The sequence below is a fragment of the Marmota monax genome, unplaced genomic scaffold (assembly GCF_021218885.2).
Source record: "Marmota monax isolate L192 unplaced genomic scaffold, Marmota_monax_Labrador192_F-V1.1 WCK01_AAM20220418_F8-fsc00111, whole genome shotgun sequence".
Classification (NCBI taxonomy): Eukaryota; Metazoa; Chordata; class Mammalia; order Rodentia; family Sciuridae; genus Marmota; species Marmota monax.
Genome location: NW_026695067.1, coordinates 6,112,310 through 6,135,358, shown reverse-complemented (window position 1 = coordinate 6,135,358; position 23,049 = coordinate 6,112,310). Strand labels below are relative to the sequence as shown.

At 37.2% G+C, this 23,049-nt stretch overlaps 1 protein-coding gene and 1 pseudogene across 1 annotated transcript in view; one reads left to right on the top strand and one right to left on the bottom strand.

The window, feature by feature from the left end:
• Arih1 (ariadne RBR E3 ubiquitin protein ligase 1) overlaps window positions 1-23,049 on the top strand; it is a 132,496-nt gene that overhangs the window by 17,855 nt on the left and 91,592 nt on the right. The window lies entirely within an intron of this gene.
• LOC124081681 (small ribosomal subunit protein uS8-like) lies at window positions 3,147-3,580 on the bottom strand (annotated as a pseudogene).

Here is a 23,049-nt window from a genome sequence, read left to right as displayed (position 1 = left end):
GGTGATGGATTCATTCTTCTGATTGGTCGAGTAGTGAACAAAAATTTAATCCAGTAAGGTTGAGTTTTTACCCTGCTCAGTCTCTGTCTGATCTGCTTATAGTCCTTTAGAATTTTTAATTTGGAACTTGCTGGGTTCTTAGCAGTCTCTTTTCTTTTTCATCTTTGGCTGAAAGTATTAGTCTGTGTTACTTAAGATTTTTAGCAAATACTGAGGGAAAAATGATCCATTCTTTGAGATACCAGTTAAGAAAGAATCTTTTGGTTAATCTGTGTATTAGTTTCCTGTTGTTTTTGCTCTAAAAAGTTACCACAGCGTATTCTGAAAGTCATTTGGGTATGGTGTGGTGATGTACACCTATTATCCCTTGGCTCTGAAGGCCGAAGCAAAGAGGATCACAGGTTCAAAGCCAGCCTCAGCAACTTATTGAAGTCCTGTCTCTAAGATAAAAAAAACGGGCTAGGGATATGGCTCAGTAGTTAAGAGCCTTGGGTTCAATCCTTGGTGTGCCACTCCAGCCCCCAGGGGGAAAAAACCACCAAAAGAGACAGTTCTGAATGTCACATATCTGAAATGGATCTCACTAGGCTAAAATCAAGGTGCCAGCATACTGTATTCCTTCTGGAAGTCCTTGGGGAGAATCCATTTCCTTGACTTTTCCATTCCTAAATGTCACCTAATTTCCTTGGGATGTGACTTCTTCCTCCATCTTCGGTGCCAGCACATAGCATTTTTAAATTTCTTACCTCCATTTTTGCCTCCATCTTCCACTTCAGTGTGAATAATTAAAGTAACTTGGATCACATAGAACAATCTCCTTATTTCACAGTCAGCTGATAACCAACCTTAATTCTGTCTGCAATATTAATTTTCTCTTGCCACATGTAACATAACATCATCATAGTTTCTGCGTACTAGGATGTGAACATTTTGGGGGGATGAACAATATTCTGCCTACTACAATGTCTACTAGCAGTGTGCTTTGGTGAATCTGCTTTCTCCCAATAGTAACTGTCAAGTGCCCGCAGAGTAAAGGCTACTGCAAATGTAAGATCACAAATTTCTTCAGTTCTTGTTATTCTCAGCAGTTCTGTGTTCCTTCTAAGACGTAACTTTTGAACATTGTCTGGCTTTTCTCATCCCACTGTTTGTCTTGAACTTGGCACTCTTGGATTTTACTGTCCCTGAAACCACCATTTAATCTTTTTAGCATTATGTTCTGCCAAATCTATACTCAACCTTGCCTCTATGCCTCTTCCAGTACACGTGCTTGACAGTAAGTATACAAAGACCAATGCAAAAGATTCCTTTTTCCCTAGAAAGGGAGACTGACCTGTAAATAAATACTTGGTTAAAAAAGGCAATAATTCAGAACTTACCTTGACTGACTTTATCCGTGTATAACCTGTTCTGTTTCTGAATGCAACCTGGCCTAGTCCTTTATTGAAATATATGGTATGTTGCCATTACCCAGAAATTCCACACCTTATCAGTTTGTCGTTTGAAATGTTATTTATTTAATTTGATGCTGGGGATTGAACCCAGTGCCTTGCATATGCTAAGTATGCACTTTGCCATGAGCTATACCCCTAGTCCTTTAGATGTTACTTTTACAAGATGTCAGCCCTGGTGTGGTTCATTTTGTTGACTATTGACCCTTCCTTTCAGCTGGATTTAAGAAACGCCTTGCCTTCCAAAGCGGTCAGTTAGTTTTTAGGAAAAAAGGAAAGCACAGACCTTTGTGAATAAGGAGTCTTGTTAGAAAATATGAGCAGTTATTAGAAAAATTTAAAAAATGATGATTGAAAATGGAGCTTTGCAGCTTTGTGAGTATTTTATAGTCACCACAGATTCCCCCCCCCGCCCCCCCTCCAGGGAATGCTGGAATATTTCCTTTTCTTGCACAGGTTAGTTTATGACAGGGTAAAAATGTTTATTTTGTGAATATATAGCCTGAAGGAATACTTGAAATCATTGTCATTCTTGATAAACGGGTGTGTGTGCAGTGGTGGTGGGGTAGTACAGAATAGGAAACAATAAAGAAGAACCTCCTTAGCAGAACCTGTTCTTGAGCCTTGAAGTCCCAGTAAATAAAGATGCATATTAGAATAAAAGACTGTTTAGTGCAATAGATCAGGCTTTTCATGATTTCACCTTATCTGCCGTTTTTTGAATATCATCCTTGCAAAGCAAAATAATGATACTTCTTGTAAAAATTTTTCTTTTGTCTCTATGAGGGTTTTTCTTTTGCTTTAAATATTTTTTCTTTCAAATACATTCATATTTCAATACCTACCTTTAAAGTTTCTTCCTTGAATCCTTTCCTGTGAGTAGGTCTCAGAATTTTGTACAGACTTAAAAAAAGCTCTTATTATTACTTATATTTCCACTATGGATAGACTCTAAATTCCTTGAGGGTAAGACCAATATACTGGTTTTGGTATTCTCATTGATAAGCACATTTCCCGGAACAGCTAATAAATGTTATTAAATAGACAAGAATGAATGAACTGACTTTCTTCCTTTCTGGTCTTATGCATGGTATCACTGAACTGTATCTTGAATCCTGAATTGATAAAAATAATACGAGTATTACCTCTATTTTTTCTTTTATGAATAATTCACACATTTCTCTTGCTGACTTCCCTGAATTAGCTCTTCTTTCATTCTCTAACATACTTTGTTTTTTTCTCTTCATCAGTTATTTCAAGGAATTTTAGTCATCATGACTGTTCAAATGACATTTTTACTGTTTTAAGGGTAAGGAAATTGAGACTTAGAGGAATTAAATTGCCCAAGTTTTCATAAATGGGATCAGAACTCAGCATTTTATGTCACTACATTAAAACAAATATATGGGATGGGCATGATGGTGCATGCCTGTAATTCCAATTATCCCAGCAGTTTGGGAGGCTGAGGCAGGAAGATCTGAGTTCAAAGCCAGCTTCACCAATGGTGAGGCGCTAAGCAACTCAGTGAGACCCTAAATAAAATACAAAATAGGGCTAGGGATGTGGCTCAGTGGTCTAGTGTCCCTGAGTTCAATCCCTGGTAAACACTCCTCCCCCCAAACAAAACAAAACAAAACAAAAACAAATGGATAAAAAGTCCATTTAGGTATTTCATTGTATGTATGTTTTACATCCCTAGAAAATGAATCCTAAAAGTTTTCCTCCTGTGTATTGTACTTGTGCTTCTTTGTGGTCCATGATGCCAGCTGAGGTTATCAATATAATGAAACCAAACTGACAGATGGGAGCAGATTATTCTGCCATTTTTCTAGATCTTTAGCACATCAAATCTGGGGCTGATCACTCTACACTTGTTTAAACTGTCTGTAAGTTTAGAACAGTTTTCCCAGCTCTTTGGTCTTCATGATTTCAAATTTGCCTATGTAACCATGCTTCATCATCAAATAAATCAGACGATGACTTTGGAGCGCTGCCTAATAAGCATCTGGCATTTTGCCTCTCTTTTTGGTATTGTTGATGCTCTTGAGAGTATCAACCAGGACATTCATTCGTAGTGTCATGGAAGCCTAAAAGATGGTGGAAAGGTGAAAACAAACGAATGTTACCATCTTGCGTGCTGGGTATTTTCTGTTTACCTCTTCAGATGTACACTACCTTTTTCCGTTCTGCTCTGAGCTGTAGTACACTGACCTGAATAATGTTTATTATTGGGCTCTGACTTGTGACTTCACTACTATGACATATGAATCCAAATAAATAATAAACAAAGAGTGGAATAGAGTCAGAGGTCTATTGCACACCTCATTTTAGATTTTACATCTTAAATGTTACCTTTCTAAAGAAAATTTTAAGCCAAAATTTCTATAATAACATTTTATTATTTTCTAGCCCAGTGTAAACATGTGAAAGCACAAAGTTTTATATATAATTCCAATGTTTGAAGCTATGGAATGTATATTTTGTAAGATTTATTCATGATTTATGCATGAAATCACAAACTTAAACCAGTGGTTCACAGAGCCCAGCATTCTCTTTCTGATGGAAGCACCCCAAAATTTTGAAAGAATAGCATTGTGAAATTATTATGCGTGCATTAGATAACAAATTATTATTATTTTTTTATGGTTCTGGGGGATCAAACCTAGTGCCTCACACATGCTAAACAAGGATCTTATCACTGAGCTATACTTCAGCCCACAAGTGCTTCTTTTAAAAGGGAGAAGAGCTGATTATGCTTATTTTGCTCAATAATAAGAATATAGTTCTTAAGTGAAGTTCTCAGATGAGTTTATTTACCAATACCATTTAACATCAAATTTAAGAAAATATGTTTACCTTTAAACTTACTGTTTATCACCTCAGTTCTTATGCAGGTGAAAATTTAAGGAGAGCTTCAGATAATTTGACATTTAATCACGAAATAGTCCTTAGAAAAGAAAGGTTGTGCTTGGTGGAGCCTGCCTATAATTTCAGCAAATTGACAGGCTAGTCAGGAGAAACATGAGTTTGAGGCCTGCCTTGGCAACTGAGTGAGACCCTGTCTAAAAATTAGAGGAGCTGGTGATGTAGCTAGTGTTAGAGTGCCCCTGAGTTCAATTCCCAATAGTGCATGAAGAAGAGAGAGCATACATAATTTCACTCACTGCTTTGTTATTATTTTTGCGCAGTACTGGGGATGGAATCCAGGGCATTGTCACACATGCTAGGCAAGTGCTCTACCACTAAGCTACATCCCTAGCCCTTTTTAAAATTCTGTTTTGAAACAGGGTCTTTCTAAGTTATTAATGCTGGCCTCCAATTTGCTGTACATGTGCCTCAGACTCCTGAGTAGCTGAGATTACAGGCTTGTGCCACCATGGATGGCCTGTTGGTTACTGCATTTTTAAATGTAGTGGTTCCACCTCACTGGCTCCTAAAAGTTTTTGTCTGCTTTTTAAATTATTTTATCACATATTTCATTAGTGTAGTTATAGCTGGGTCTTTGGGATATATGACAGTGTCTGAAGCTTTTTTTTTTAATGTTATATACTATCCAATTAAAGCCAAAGTTGTGAGAATGGAACTTAAAATCATAAAAATAGTCACTCTTAGAAATAAAAATATAACATTTAAGTAATAGTCGAAGAATTACAAATGACAGTAAACTTGCTTAATGTTACTGGGTTCATATCAGAATGAACACAATTTTTGATTTACATATTCAGAATAACAAGGTTGGAAGGGTTATCCAGGCCATTTGTTAAGTACCACTTCTTCCCTTTTGGTGATCCCTGAGCTTGCTTTTTAAAAAAATTTTTTTTTAGATGTTGATGAACTTTGTTTTTTTCATTTACTTATATACTGTGCTGAGAATGGAACCCAGTACCTCACACATGCTAGGCAAGCGCTCTGTCACTGGGCTACAACCCCAGCCTCCTGAGCTTATTCTTAAACCTCCATGATGCCTAAACCCTCCTCATGCTCTTCTAGACATCAGCACATTTTATATTTGAGCAGCTGCATGTACTAATATCAATCTACCTGTACTTTTTAACTTGAGCCTACTTGGTTCTAACCCTTATTATAGCCTTTCTGTAATTTTAAAGACTTATTTAACATATTGGAGACTACCAATACATTAACCTATAACCTGATAACACTTTTTTTTTGGTAGGCAGAATCCAGAATAAAGCTTTTACTTTTATACTAAGAGATTGTTTGTTAGGAAGATTTTCTGCATTGGTATTTTGGAATCAGACCTCTACATGTCTGCTCAAGCATAGTTACACAGGGTAAAATGCCACAGCAGCACATAGGCACTTTGTTCAGTTAAATGCCAGCCAAAAGAAAGGGAGATTTGTTTTTTTATACCCTTATTGCAGATATTGGTGGGTTTTGCAATTAAGAAAAGAACAAATTGCCCTGCCCTACTGGGGATTGAATTAAGGTTTCTCTATCACTGAGTTATATCCCTAGCCCCTTTAAAAAATATTTAATTTTGAGACCAGGCCTCTCCTAAGTTGTCCAGGCTGGCCTTGAACAATCCTTTTACCTCAGCCTCCTGAGTTGCTGGACTTGTGTGTATCACCTGCCAGACAAGTCATTCATCTTGATATTACTGTATTAATAGTTTTGAAGTTTTAAACTGTGTACTTCTCTTTCCATTTATAAGAATAAAAGCAGTTGTGAAACAATGTTAACTAGGGAGCTCTGAATAAAACGTCTTCTACTATCTTAAGGTTCTATTATTTTAAAGTTCTGGGTAGTTTAAATGAAGAATATTGAAACTGCAGTGCAAACTTACCTTTGTGAATCAGCCTTGTGTGTGTGTGTGTGTGTGTGTGTGTAATAAAAATAGAGAGGTAAGTTGAATGCTGAGGCCAATGTGACTGAACTCTCCTCCATAACCTCTGATTTAAAAAAACAACAAAACCTGAAAGTTCTCTTAGTGTGGTAAGATAAACCCTTGATCAACTTCTTTCGAGATTTAATTTTTTTATTACTGTACCAAGTGTATTAAATTGGGTGAAAATTTAGGAAATGTAAAAGAAAAAAAATCTACCTTTAAATATCTCTCCCTTAGAGGCAACCAGTATGATTTGTTATTATATTTTGGTGCTGGGTATTGAACCTAGGGCCTCATGCATGTTAAGCATGTGCTTTCCTGCTGAGCTACTCTTCTAACCAAATAGTATTATTAATGTCATAGTTCTTTTTTTTTTTTTAATGTGGTTCTAGGGCTTGAATCCAGTACCTTCTACCACTGAGCTATATATAGCCCTGGTCTTTTAAATTTTGATAAAAGATCCCCAGAGTTGCCTAGGTGGCCTTGAATATGTGGTTCTCCTGCATCAGCCTTCTGGGGACCTGGCTTTTACAGATGTGCACCCAGCCAAACTCTTTAAAAATATTATTTACTTATTTATTTATTTTTATGTGGTGCTGAGGATCGAACTCAGTGCCTCATGCATGCTAGGCTAGCACTCTACCACTGAGCACAAACCTCAGCCTCCTGATTTTTTATTCTTGTAAGATCCCCAATATTGTGTTACTATTATTTTCTGAATTTCTGAGGTGAATGAGACCCTAAAACAACCCTTCGGTTTAGTTTAGGAATAGTATGTAACTAATTTTTTTACCACGTAAAATTGAAAATACAGATATTGGATGACTAAGGCATGTATAAGTAAATTACAATAAAGTAATGCTTAATGATAGAAGTTTAAGGTCGGAAGGACTGACAAATCCTGGTAGAGTTGAAAGCTGGGTTTTGAAAAATGAATAGTTAGCTTACTAAGCAGACAAGGGAGGAGGAGGCATAGAATGTACAAAAGGCAGAAGCTGTTAGTGGTCTGGTGTGTTGAGTGAATAGTAAGGAATTGAATATTGTTTAGAGTACGGGAAATAGAATGGTCAGAGCAGGCACTCTATGATCAGTTTTTGAAAGGCTTTTAGGGTTGTGCTGTTGAAATAAACCCTAGATAAACTCAACGGCTATGTGAAACAACTTTATAATTTTAAATTAGTATTTAGAACACACTGCTGGCATTATAGGAAATAAATGAGAAAACAGGTAAGACTAGAAAACCAGTAGAGTGGGGCTTAGTGGTAGAGTGCTTGCCTAGCACATGCGATGCCCTGGGTTCAATCCTCAGCACCACATAACAATAAATGAATAAAATAAAGGTATTGTGTTCATTTACAACTAAAAAAAAAATTAACAAAAACAAAAGAAAACCAGGAGAGTGGTGAGAAGTCTGTTAGAATAATCAAGACAAGAAAAAGTGGTGAGATTAGCAAGGCTGAAATGGAGAGTTGAAGGAAATCATTCATAATATTAGGAGGTAAATCAGTGAGAAATGATGAATTAGTTTATCAGGAGACCATAATTTAGTTGGTTAAGCCATTGACATCATATAGACCTAAGTTTCTAGTTTTGTCAACTTGTATGACTTTGTTTCAACCTCTTTTTGAAACAGTTAACAAATTGTTGCCTTATCTGTAAAATGAGTATTATTGGTTTAGTTACAGCTTTAAGCAGCTTCCATGTAACTAATTTGCTGAATTAATAGTTGCTCTCTTCATTGTCTCATTAAAACAGACTTATTTGATATGTATGACAGACTCTCAGTTTGATGGCTTTCCCGATAAGTAAATGGGAAAGTTAATTACAGTGTTATATTAGTCATATGAAATTTCCAGAATAGCTAAATCCATGGAGACAGAAAGGAGATTGATTGGCAGAGGCTGGGTGTGGGAGGGAGAGCTAATAAATACTTAAAAAAAATTTTTTTTTCTAGACAGGGTCTTGCTAAGTTGCTCAGGCTGGCCTTATATGCAGTTTCTTTTCAGGATGATGAAATATTCTAAAATTAATAGTTGATACAATTATGTCACAACTGTGAATATCAAAACCTCTGAATCACTTTATTAAGTGTATCTCAATGTGGTTGTCATTATACCCACACAAGCACACATACAACACAGTGACTTTAAATTTCTTCAGTTGTCCAGTGTACTTTCTTTGTGGGAGTGTGCTGGGGATCAAACCTGGGGCTTTAGGCACACATTCTACCACTGAGCCACATCTCTAGCTCCAATGTCTTTTTAATAGCTTTTCTTCTTTTACTCAAGTATCGTGCATTTCATTTTTGGTTATCATGTTTCTTCTCCTGCTCATGTTTTTGATGGGTTTTAATAATAAGAATGTATAAATGGTTAGATTTCTTGGAAATAGAAGGGGGAACATTTTTCCTTTTTAAAATGTAATATAGATCTAGTTTATTTTAGGTTTTTGCAAAATAAAATATTTGATTAAATTAAAATTGATTTTTGCCTGGGAACAAACTTGAAGATGGGTGAAATAGGCATTTGGGAGTAATGTCTGAGTGAAAATTTCTCTATCAAAGTATAATACTTAAGCTGTTGGCATTTTGAGATAATAAGGTTAAAAAAAACCTTAAGCTTCTTGAAGTATGTTTAATCTTTTGAATCAATTTGAAGTTACAGAATACTACATAGCTTTTAAAGTTACTGTTGATAATTTTCTCTATAAATATGGTACTATAGCATGGTAATTGGCATCAGTGGCACTATTATGTACGGTTTTAAGCCTCTGTAGTTACCTCTTTGTGGTGCTAGCAATTATCTGTATATAAGGCAAGAAAATGTAAAATGCTGAAAATTTTAGTTATTGATTCCAAGTATATCTTATTACAGTGACAGTAATATTACAGTAGAAATTTTCTACATGTAATAATTGTCATTTTAATTTTGGTATAGAAACTCTTCTGAAGATAGCCTGTTGTATATGGAAGAGCAGTCTATTTTGAAGAAACACTGTGGCATGGTTACAGAAGTGCCTACTATATCTGTTTAAGTGTCAGTGTTATTGAAAGTACTGGTCAATTATTTTGCCTGTTACAGTGCTACTATTTTATGATACATTTAAGAAGGAAATATATGATTAATAATAGATTATTTGGGTAGTCTGTGGGAGGGTTGCAGACATCAATTTCAGGAATTTTATTATAGAATATATATAGATATATTCTCTTGTAGTTTCCCCCACCCTTTTATATATCTTGATTTTTAATTTTTATCAAGTCTGTCTCTCTGGCCTTTGCCGCTGTGGCCCATTGATCTGTCCATCTGTCTGTTACAGTGCATATTGAGTACTTCCAGAAGTATGAATTCAGTGATGCAAAGGACAGGCGGGCTGCAGCAGCAAAGGTAGGACAGAATCATTCCAAAGACAAGTCATTAAAAGGACCATTATAAGCACACAAACTTGTATCATACACGTGTTGGCAGCAAGTACCTTGTTACTTAAAGGCACAATGTTTATTCTGTAAATCTTAATGGGAAAGACCGTTCTGTCATGATAAATTTAACAAATTTGTAAAGTGCACAGTTTTATTTATTTTGGGATGCTGGAGATCCAGACCAGGGCCTTATGTGTGCATACTAAGTGAGAACTCTACCCCTGAGCTATATCGCTAGCCCTATTATTTTTTTGAAACAGAAACCTACTTGGCATTTAAGCAACAAAGTAAAATTGGCCTTTGCCACTATCATTGTTTAAAATACTGAATAATAAAAAGATACTCAAATGATGGATATTAATGATATTAACTTGATTCATGCACCTGGTTGATTTTCAGAAACTATGGTGACAAAGGATCCCATTTTGTAAACAGTGGGAAGAGGAACCAGGAAAGGTTCATATTTATATGTTCATATTTATGTTAATATATATTTGTATGTTAATATTTGGCAGTACTGGGGCTTGAACCCAGAGCTTCACCTGTGCTAAGCAAGCACTCTCCAACCCTTTATATTCTTTTTTTTTTAAATGACAATACCTTTATTTTATTTATTTATTTTTATGTGGTGCTGAGGATTGAACCCAGCGCCTTGCACATGCCAGGCAAGTGCTCTATTGCTGAGCCCCAGCCCCAGCCCCAGCCCCATTTTATATTCTTGATTTTGGAATATTTTGATGAAAATTATCTAAATTTTCAAGGTGGTTCTTTAGATAACTTTTTTATAAGGAATTTTTAAGGATTTCTATTTAAATATTTGTACCATTTACTTAAATATTTGTGTCCATTTACTTGCTACATGATAGCAATTAACAATATCAATTCCCTGCTGCTGCTGCTTTTTTTCTTTAAAAAAAAAAACCTAGTTAAAATGGAAGAGCAATAGCATTTTTATATTCAATTCTAAAACCTCAATTACAAAGATTTAATTAAGAACTTCAGCTAGGACTAAGGGTGTAGCACAGTGGTAGAGTGCTTGCCTGGCATGTGCAAAGTCTTAGGTTGGGTCCCCAGCATTGCAAACAAAAAACTTAAGCTGTACGGTACAAAAAATTCAAAGAAAATGGAAGGCTTATAAGGTTAATGTTAAGTTGCTCATATCATGCTTGTATTAATTGTAAAATGAGGTACTAGAGAGATAGCTGAGTGATGCAGATTTTGGTGTAATTTTCTTTTGCTCTGTTATACTTCTGAAAAGAGGCTGTGGTTTTTCTAGATAAGTTAATAATGTGCTACTCAAATGAGAAGGTGTAGAGTCAAGTCAAATTGTAAACCCTAAGATCTTAAATATCCACAGCCCAAATTCTGGCTCAGAAGACTGACGCTGGTGGTAGTTAATACTGCAATAAAGTCCAAATACTATGTTGAGGAAATCTAGTCTACTATTTCTTGAGTGTGGAAATGTATTTTGAAGTAAAGTTTCACGATATATTGCAGGAAGGGTATTTTGAATTAAGTATTAGAATAAGGTGTTTTAAAATGGCTTTTTTTTTCTGGTCTTGGAAACCATTTTGGTTGTTAACTTTTTGCTTTATATTTGGTTCTTAGCATCTTCTTCTGAATGTATTTTTGGTATTTCTGGTGCACTAAACAGATCATAAGCCTCTTTTTAAAAATATTTTTATGGCATGGTAATATTAAAATAAATATTCATCATCTATAATTTCTTGGAAATTGTCAGGCCTAGCAGCCCAAATCCAGATAAATTCAAATAGTTCTACATTTTAAACAACTAAGCTCTAATCCTGGCACAACCAGTGTTAACAAAAGTAACTTCTATATTGGTTGGTGATGCATACCTGTAATCTCAGCAGTTTGGGAGACTGAGACAGGAGGATCTCGAGTTCAATGCCAGCTTTGAAAACTAAGTGAGACTTTGTCTCAAAATAAATTTTTTTTAAAAGGGGGTTTGCGGCCAGGTGCAGTGATGCATGCCTGTAATTCCAGTGGCTTGAGACACAGAGGCACGAGGATTACAAGTTCAAAGCCAGCCTCAGCAAAAGCAAGGTGCTAAGCATCTCAATGAGACCCTGTGATTAAATGAAATACAAAATAGGGCAAGGAATGTGGCTCAGTGGTCAAGTGCCCCTGAGATCAATCTCCAGTTACTTACTCCCCCCCCAAAAAAGGTGGGGGGTTGGGGGTAATGTGGCTCAGTGGTAAAGCACCATTCCCCAAGTACTGGGGAAATAAAGTAACTTCTGTTTTTCACTTTTCTTCAAAAATAAACGTTGAGCTGGGCTTGGTGGTGCATGCCTATAATTCCAGCCACTTGGGAGGCTGAGGCAGGAGGATCACAAGTTTGAGACCATTCTCAGCAATTTAGTTGAGGTGCTTTACCAGTGAGCGACATCCTAAGCAACTTAGACTCTCAAAAATAAAAAGGACTGGGGATGTGACTCAGTATCTAAGTACCCTTGGGTTCAACCCCCAATACCAAAATGAAGGAAAGGAAAGGAAAAAGAAAAGGGTGCATGTTGGTGGTGACTTAAAACAAATTGGTTAACCTGTATTTATGGAAAGAAGAGGGTAAAGGTGACTAGATCTAAATTATCACTCAAGAGTGATTTGATTTTTTAAAAACCAGTTTTTAGTTGTGGACAGACACAATACCTTTCTTTTATTTTATGGGGTGCTGAGGATCAACTCCAGTGCCTACACTCTGCCACTGAGCCACAACCCCAGCCCTGATTTTTTAAAATAGTGTTTTCTTATGTCAATAAACTTTTAAATATAAAACTGAACTGTTTAATTTTAGAACAATGTATTTTTTGCACATTCTCTCTTCTTACTCCACTTCCACTTTTATTAAGTGGGTATTTTTTTTTTCTTTCATAGTATACTGTGGATTTGACAATATTATAGTATTTTCTAATGTGACCACATCAGATTATAATTTTCCCTGTTGTTGGACATTTAGTTCATTCTATATTATATCTCCTATTTCCTTTTCTTACAGTCTGTTTTCCAAAAACGTTGAGGGTTTATCTTTATACCAACAGTGTGTGAACTAGCATTTTTCTCTACACTCTTGGTGACAACTATTAAGAATATTCAGTAGGCTGGGGTTGTGTACCTCAGTGGTAGAGCACTTGCCTAGCACATGTGAGGCACTGGGTTTGATCCTCAGGCACCAGATAAAAATAAATAAAGGTATATGTTCATCTACAACTAAAAAAAATTAAAACAAAAAACAAAAAAATTCAAATTTTTATTCTGATAAAATATTATTTGGTAATTTTAATTTATGCAGTATCTTTTTATAACCTTTGTGTCTATTTTAATTTTTTTTCTTTTTTTGTATCGGGTATTGAACCCAGAGGTGCTTTACCAGTGAGTGACATACCCTAGCCCTTTTTACTTTTGTTTTTGAGAGAGGATCTCACTGAGTTGCTGAGGGCCTTGCTAAGTTGCTAGACTGGCCTCAAACTTGGCAGTCTTCCTGCCTCAGCCTCCGTAGTTGGCAGCAATAACAGGTATGGGTGGAGCTTTTTGTATCTTTCTTAATGTATCATTGTTATTGTAGCTATTTAATTTGTTCTTGAGGGGGGGAAAAAAGGAATACATGCATTTGACAACAAATGGAAAAGGTTATAGTTTCTAATAATTACATTATAGCCTTTCTATAGCTCCCTTTTCTTTAAAAAATATGTATATATTTTAGTGGTAGTTGGGCACAATACCTTTAATTTATTTTTATGTAGTGCTGAGGATCGAACCCAGGGACTAGCACGTCTAGGCTAGTGCTCTACCGCTGAGCCACAACCCTAGCCCAATATAGCTCCTTTTTCCATTGGCTTTTGACATTCTCTTTCCTCCTTTTGACATTTTCCTCTTTGAAAATCCCTCTCAGCCTGAGCAATTTAATGAGGCTGTAAGCAACTTAATGAGACCCTGTCTCTAAATAAAGAAAATAAATGTGCTGGGGATGTTATGGGGCTCAGTGGTTGAATGAATGCCTCTGGGTTCAACCCCCAGTACCCCCCTGCCCCCCCAAAAAAAGGAAGAAGAAAAAGAAAGAAAAATCCCTCTTTATACTAACTCTACTCTTATCAAAATCCTTGCCTTACGATCATAATCCAGTCATAAATTTGCTCATTGCTTGATTCTTTTAAATGGCACCATTGAAGGTTTATAAATATTATTCAGGAATATTCCAAATAATATATTATAATCAGATTATTATTGATTATTATTTTTCTTGTCTCTCTCTCTCTCTGTGGGCCTTGCACCTGGTTGGAAAGTGCCCAACCACTGAACTACACCTTTGACCTTTGTTTTTGTTTGTTTTGAGGGGCAGGGGTACCAGGGATTGAACTCAGGGGCATTCAACCACTGAGCCACATCCCCATCTCAATTTTGAGTTTTATTAGAGTCAGGATCTCACCAAATTACTTAGTACTTTTCTGTTGCTGAGGTTGGCTTTGAACTCGTGATCCTTCTGTCTCAGCTTCTCCAGCTGCCAGGATTACAGGTGTGTGCCACCACACCCGGCACCTTTGGCCTTCTTTGTTTTTAATAGATCTAGTATCAAATGCTTGGCATCAAGTATTTGATTTATTTACAGTCCTTGGAGCCCTCCATTCTGCTCTTTAAATCATTGTAGCCTTCGCTCAAAACCTCTTACATATAGCTTTTAATCAAGGACTTTGTGTCATTATTCTATGATTTGTAGATCATTTTCTTGATTTAATCTTACTTGACTTCACTACATTCTTAATTTAATCCCCCCAAATTTTTCTTAGGATGTTAATTCATTGTGGCCTTGATAATGTGCTTACTTTTCCTTCAGATTTGATTGTGAGATTGGTTAGATGGGAAACTCTTGTTGGAATCTTTATGAAAAACATTTCCTTCTGTATTCACTGTTGCTAATAAGACTGATAACAGTCTGGTTCTTCTTTGACTATTTAAAGTTTTAGTCTTTTTATCTTGGGTGTTTTGAAGATGTGTAAGGGTGGATCTTCTTTTACATTGTTCTGGGCCTTCAGTAGGCTCATTCCATGGAAAGACTTTTGTTCTTTTGAAGCTTTTTGGAGTTACTTTTGTTACTGCTTTAGTAGTTTCCTTCCCTCTTTTTTTTTCCTTCTGTAGTTTCTTTTAGTTGAAAATTAAAAACAAAGATAGTGGTTTAGCTAAAAATGATGTAAAATTATGCAAGAAAATTAGAGAGAGGCGGGCACATGTAGAAGTGTTCAATCCTTTAGGTGGTGGTTTCTACAATGAAATTAAGAACTATGAGACTGGCATATTATTTTAGGAATAAAACAAATACTAGAAGAAACAAGGTAGAAGAGTTTAAAATGGTTACCTTAGAAAATTAGAAATCAGTAGTGACTCAGGTATGATAAAGAATAATTAAACCTTGTACTACTGTAAATATGTTTAATAAAATAATTTATAGCAGTGGTTTAGTTCAATCCCCAGTTGTATACAAATAATGATATCTTATTCTTTAAAATCCTCTCAGCAAATATACATAGGTGTGCTTTTATTGTTTGCTGGGGTTTTTTTTTTTTTTTTTTTTTTTTTTGGTACCAGAGATTGGAGGGGGCAGGTCTTAACCACTGAGCTATATCCCCAGCCCTTTTTATACTTCTATTTAGAGACGGTCTTACGTGTGCCACCATGCCTGGCTGTAGATGTGTTTTTAGTGAGCATGTGTAGGTCATTTGTTCCTTTGCCATGATTCTTTTTTTTTTTTTTTTAATTTGTAGATGGACACAATACCTTTATTTCTTTATTTTTATATGTGGTGCTGGGGATTGAACTCAGTGCCTCACACATGCTAGGCAAGCACTCTACCACTGAGCCACAACCCAAGCCCCTTTTGCCATGATTCTTAATTATTGAGCTACGTATTTAAGAGTAACAGGCAAGCAAATGTACTGGTGATTTATGTGGTTTGTTATGACTTGGTTGTAAAACTTCAGGCATTCAGGAGTGTGATCAAAGTTGTGATCTTTCTGCCTCAGCCTCCCAAGTTACTGGGTTTACATGTGAGCACTACCATGCCTGGCTTATGATGCCCCCCCCCCCCCCACTTTTTTTTTAATTAAGGATTTTTCTTAGAAAACAGTTTGTGGGAGTTTTATGAAATAAATACTATTATTTTTTACTTTTTATTTTTTGGTACTGGTGATTGAATCCAGGGCCTCCCATATACTGAGCAAGGACTCTCCCACTGAGTTGAGCTGTATCTCCAGTCCTTTTTATTTTGATCAGGTCTTACTGAATTGCCTAGGCTGTCTTGGACTTTGAGTCTTTCTGCCTCAGCCTCCCACATAGCTGGGATTATGCACATGCCACCATGGAACCATGATTTTTAAATAATATCACTTATGTTTGTTCTTGTACAAAATTTAATGTACTATATTCATATCCATATAATATGAATAAGTAGAAATAATGAATTGCTAATCAGAATTTTACCATTATCCATAGCATTTTGAATTGCTATATGGGAAGGGAAGGATAATAGTAAAAAGATAAGATTTGAGAGTGCTGTTTCAGATACTTGTTAAAATTTGTTATTTAGAAGTCATTGGGGGCTGGGGCTGAAGGTACTTAGTAGAGTACATGCTTAGCAAGCTTGGGGCCCTGGGTTGTCCCCAGCATCACCAAAACAAGTAGTTGGGAATTTTGTATAGGGATTTCTTTTTTCCTTTTTTCTGTCCTTTGCAGTACGGCATATTGAACCCAGGCCCTTTCCCATGCTAGGCAAGCATTTTACCGCTACATCTTTTTATTTTATTTTTGAGATAGGGTCTTGTTGTGTTGCCTAGGCTGGCCTTGAAGTTTTAGTCCCCCTGCCTCCATAATCCCGAGTAGCTGAAATTACTGGGTGGGCCACCTTACCTGGTTTCTTTTAAAAATTTTTTTCTTAAGATCATTTACCTTCAGAGAAAGGTTAGCCACATACCATAGTTAAGAGTACTCAGTTCACATTACAGAACTAAATTTTGGACACCCAGTTCTAGATAGTTTGGAATGGAGGTATGTTGAAGTTACCCAAATGTTTTGCTTAGGTGTTTTCGTGGAACAATTTAAGTGTGCCACAGTAGGTAGGCATTAGAATGCTAATACTTTGGGTTTTACCCTTGGAACACAGAGGTGAGGTTGTAAATAATATCTCTCACAATTTTGAACCACAACAAAAAATAATAAAGTAGCATGGATTGGTCTGTATTTGTGGTTTAGATTAGCTTTATTTGGCCAAGGCAGTTTTGAATTGCAGTTAGTTGGTTTTTGGTCTTACCTTTAGTTCTTTAATCTTTTTGTCTACAGAACATCCTACTCCCACCTATCCCAAGGAATACCAGTTTTCTAACTGCAACCAGAAAATGTTGCCTGAATTGGGGCCTCATGTAATGGTATAAGTTTGAAATCAGGGTTATATATGTTGGTGGTTGTTGAGAGCCACAGCCAAAGGGGCCCCAGCAAACTTCCAGCTGCTGGCTGATGATTGGCTCACAGCGGCCCCAGCAACATCTAGCTGATTGGCTCCTCGGCCCCAGCAACATCTAGCTGATTGGCTCCTCTGCGGTGATGCTCATTGGACTGTTTCCCTGCCCTTTCAGACCACGGAGCTGCTCATTGGGGGACTTTTTTGGCTCCGCCCACGTGACCCAGCCAATTGGCCTCAAGAGCAGGAGGATTGTGGGAGGTGGAGAGAAGCTTGTGGGGGAGAGAGAGGCTTGGGGAAAGCCGGTGGTGGCAGTTGAGGCTCTGAGGGTTTTTCCTGAGAGACTATTTTGTTTGTCGTGTGTGGTTCTAAAAATAAAGTTAGTTTCTTTTGACAAGTGGCTCCTGATTGTGCCCAGCCAGACTGCGGCATTTGGTGGCTCGCACGGGGAGCGACTGAGGGTAAGTGAACTGCTCGCCCCTGAGGGCAGGGCGAGAGGATGGGTAGCCATTTTAAGATTCTTCTTTTGTTATTTTGTTTCACTTTTGTTTTAAGTTGCCTGTCCCTGGAGATGTGTAAGATGGAAGAAAAACCGCTCACATCTGAGGAACAGATAGGGAGAAAGGACGGATGGACATTTCAGGAGGCTATTATAATGATTTTGTGTTGTTCCAATTTTGTTTCACTCAGTTTCAGTTTTGTTAGGCGTTATCTTGTTGGGTTGTATTATAGTAGAAATACGGGATCAGAAATTAGTAAAAAACAAACTGAAAGAGTGTTAAGTAAATTGTTAGAGGAAGGAGGCATCTCAGTAAAATCAAGAACAATCAGGGCATACGTTGATACAATACAAAAATGTAGCCCATGGCTTTTTAAGGAGGAGTTGTTAAATATATCACAATGGAACCATCATGGTGAAGATTTAAAAAGAATAGAAAAGAAAAGCCCAGGGACTCTGCCAGTTGGCACATTGCCATTGTGGACATTCGTATCTTGTTTGCTTAGTCCAAAGCCTTCAGTTCAGACAATGGTAGAGGAAGGAGAAGACATAATGATTCAAGTAAAAGAGAAGGTCTCTCAAGTTAGTCAGACAGAGGAAAAGATTCAAGTAAAAGAGAAGGCCTCTCAAGCTAGTCAGACAGAGAAAGAAAGTGTAAAACAGAAAAAGCCATCAGGGGGAAAGTTACAACAGGAGACTGCTACTAACACCTTTCTATCACCAGAGGGTGTAAGTGTCCAACCAACAGCACCACCTCTACAGGAGACTGCTACTAACACCTTTCTATCACCAGAGGGCGTAAGTGTCCAACCAACAGCGCCACCTCCATATGCTGGGAGGCCCCCAACCCCCGCAGTTGATAGTTGGGATCCTGAGACAAGGTCTCAAATATTAACATGCCCTGTATTTGAGGCAGGAGGGCAGCGATTTTACCAAGTTTTAAATTTCAAAACAGTGAAGCAGCTAAAAGAGGCTGTAACAACCTATGGTCCTCAAGCACCCTTCACTGTAAGCTTGGTCGAATCCATTAACAACTTGAACATGACGCCAGCAGATTGGGCTAATATGTGTAAAGCTGTGCTAAATGGAGGACAATACCTGTTATGGAAGGTTGCCAATGAGGAATTTTGCAAGGAGACGGCTAGGCGAAATGCAGCAGCTGGTTATCCTCAGAGAAATCTAGATATGTTGTTAGGAAAGGGACCTTATGAGGATCAGCAGCAACAAATTGCATATGATCCTGGCGTATACGCACAAATTGCTGCAGATGCAATTAAGGCATGGAAGACTTTACAAGGACATGGAGGTTTACAAGGTCAATTATCTAAGGTAATACAAGGAGCTAATGAACCTTATGCTGAATTTGTAGATAGGCTTATTCAAACAGCTACCAAAGTTTTTGGGAATACAGAACAAGCAATGCCATTACTAAAACACCTGGCTTATGAGCAAGCGAATCGTTGGTGCAGAGATATCATTAGACCATGGAAACATGAAGATTTAAACACATATATTAAATTATGTAGAGACATTAATGAACAAGAGCAAGTCGTGGCAGCTGCAGTAAAACAGGCTTTAGATGCCAGAGACATTAATGAACAAGGGCAAATTGTGGCAGCTGCAGTAAAACAGGCTTTAGATGCCAGGCCAAGAACATGCTACAATTGTGAACAAACAGGACATTTTAAAAGGAATTGCCCCATTGGAGGAGGGTTTAACAAAACTAGGTATCAAAGGAGTAGAATACCAGGTATTTGCCCACGGTGCCGTAGAGGGAGACATTGGGCTAATGAATGCCGTTCTCAAACCACCATAGAGGGTACTCCATTATCAAAAAACGAACAAGGACCAGGTGTTTATCCACGATATCGTGGAGAAAGGCATCGGGCTCCATTGCCAAAAAACGGACAGGGGGGCCCAATGCTCCGGGGCCCAAAACCACAAATATACGGAGCACTGGAGGAACCCAGCAACCCCATCAGGGTAGTGCCCAGGACACATTGTCCATCAGATCCCTCATCAGACAAACCAGAGGGAGCGCAGGGTTGGACATCTGCGCCTCCGCCAGAGCAGTACTAACTCCAGAGATGGGAGTTCAAATCATTCCCACAGGGGTGAAAGGACCTCTTCCCAAAGGAACAGTAGGCTTATTATTGGGACGCAGCTCTTCTACTCTAAAAGGACTTATGATAAGTCCTGGGGTAATTGATCCCGATTATGAAGGTGAAATAAAAATTATAGCCAGTTCTCCAAAGGGTATATCAGTAATTTCACCAGGAGATAGAATAGCACAGTTACTAATAATACCCAGCCTACATGATAAATTTTCCAGTCGTACTGTAGAAAGAGGTTCCAAGGGATTAGGCTCCACAGGTGTAGATTGGGCTATGCTTTCTTTAAATTTAGATTCTCGCCCCGTGCTAAAACTAAATATTCAAGGACATGAATTTAATGGGCTACTGGATACAGGTGCAGACCTTAGCATCATCTCTCGTCAAGAATGGCCAAAACATTGGCCATTACAACAAGCCACTCAAACGCTTCGAGGCCTAGGAGTGGCGACTAATCCCCATAGAAGTGCAATGGTATTAGATTGGAAGGATCCTGAAGGATGTGAAGGAACTATACAGCCATATGTATTGGATCATCTTCCCGTAAATTTATGGGGACGAGATGTCCTAGATCAATTAGGTTTGACATTAACAAATAACATCAACCAAAATGCACCCACTATTATGACTAGACAAGGTTTTAGGAAAGGAAAAAGATTAGAAAAACAAGAACAAGGTATAGCAGCACCAATACAAATAGATCAAGGAACAGACAGACATGGGTTGGATTTTCAGAAAGGGCCACTGAGACAATAAAAATTACTTGGAAATCAGAAAGACCAATATGGGTTCCTCAGTGGCCCCTGACTAAAGAAAAGATACAAGCAGCCCATGACCTGGTCAAACAACAATTAGCAGAAGGACATATACAACCTTCTGTATCTCCCCACCTGTAAATAATATCTCTCACAATTTTGAACCACAACAAAAAATAATAAAGTAGCATGGATTGGTCTGTATTTGTGGTTTAGATTAGCTTTATTTGGCCAAGGCAGTTGCAGTTTTCTAACTGCAACTAGAAAATGTTGCCTGAATTGGGGCCTCATGTAATGGTATAAGTTTGAAATCAGGGTTATATATGTTGGTGGTGACTTGATTTTTGATGCTAAAGCATTTTGCTATTTAAAATGTTGTTTGTTTTTCTAATGAAAAAAATGGAAGTTTTACCTTAGAAATTGCTTCTGTTGTTTATATAAATCACCCGTTACCCCTCCCCTTGATGTGCAGTTAAATTTTTATTGAAAAAAATCATTATGCATTGTTACCATCTATCCTGCCACTTAGACATTTTATTAGACCTAGAGGTGACATTTTTATGACCTTTCAAATTTGGAGTGACATGGAAGGAAATAATTTCCATTGTAAAATGTATGTATAAAGACAGGTAATCTGTAAAACCATGAAGGCTAATTGGCTAGGTGCATTCATTTACAAGTTTTGGTGCACCTGGATTACTTTTGTAGTTCAAATGCATACTTTATCAAAATTTCAAATTTTCATGAATGTGCTACAGGATTACAGTTAATCAAACTTTGTCAGTGTTAATTTTTTTTTTTTTTAAAGTATTCTCTAAGAGTAGTGCTAAAATAATCTGATAGGCATCTTCAAGGAGGAGATTTCCCAAGAGTATACTTTGAACCTTTCCCCCTTTTACCTTCCTTCTTCTGTGGGTTACTTAGAGGGACATATTCATAAGTGGTATTTGGGTGATTATCATTGTTTAGTTGTAAATGTTTTTTAAACATATGCTACCTTCAAGCCATCTGGAGATTGTGAGAATTGTACTACTTGGTAGGCTAGAACATAGTAGGTAGTAGGGCTTACTACTGAACAGTCTTCTTCAGTTTTCTGGGATATCAAGAGACTGTTGTGGTAAAGGTAGCAGCCAAATTTTTGTTTCAGTGTGTATATTTGTGTGTTTCTGAGGCATTTGTGTCTGTGGCAACTTCCTGATTTCCAGCATTTTAATCCTTGAAATATAATTATCTGCTGTCTGCTCTTCAATTTAGTGGCTCCATATGTGGCTTACTGGAAGAGAGCTTCTTGTGATTTCAGTTTTGTAGTGTTCTGGTAGTCACTCCTGGAAGACTACATGTTTATAGACCTTTAGCCCTTCCAATAATTATGCTTCTAATTTGTTTTATTAACTTCCCTTTGCTCACAATATCTAGTTTCTGTTTCCATCACCAAATTTTTTTTTTTTAATTTTTTATTGTTGGTTGTTCAAAACATTACATAGTTCTTGATATATCATCTTTCACACTTTGCTTCAAGTGGGTTATGAACTCCCATTTTTAGCCCATATACAGATTGCAGAATCACATCAATTACACATCCATTGATTTACATATTGCCATACTAGTGACTGTCGTGTTCTGCTACCTTTCCTATCCTCTACTATCCCCCCTCCCCTCCCCTCCCCTCCCCTCCCCTCCCCTCTTCTCTTCTCTACCCCCTCTACTGTCCTTCATTTCTCCCCCTTGTATTATTTTTCCCTTTCCCCTCATTTCCTCTTTTTTTTTTATTGTTGGCTGTTCAAAACATTACATAGTTCTTGATATATCGTATTTCACAATTTGATTCCATCACCAAATTTTGATTGATCCAAGTCACGAGCATCCTTTGGTGATGAAATACTGCTCTTCCCTTTTGTAGGTGTACTGTTTGAACTTCAGATATATATTCAGCATTTATTCTATGGTATGTCATTGACTAAGCATTGATACTCTCAATAATATTTTGCAGCCTTTTAATGACTTAATAATTTTAAAAAAATATTTATTTTTTACTTGTAGTTGGACACAATACCATTATTTGATTTACTTATTTTTATGTGATGCGGAGGATCGAACCCAGGGCCTTGCACATGCTAGGCGAGCACTCTATGGCTGAGCCACAACCTCAGTCCCAAGACTTAATAATTTCTTAGAAGGAAATTGAGTGTTTAATCATGATATTTCACTCCATAACCATTACAGATTTTATGCCAAATTGTTTTGCAAATAAGTGGGTTTATGACTATAGAAGTGCTCTCCCTCCCCATCTTTTATTTATTTTTTGTACATTTGTGCTGCATTAGTTAAAAACCTTTTGTTACTGAACTGTTTTTGGTCCAAGATTGGGATGCATGAAACACCCGAGACTTAATATTTTGGGTGAAGTGTGCAGTATCTGAGAAGAATTTGGAAACAATTTGTTACAGTTACAGTATAACCAACTCCCAGAATGTTACTTCCTGTAGCCTACCATTTAGTGCTTC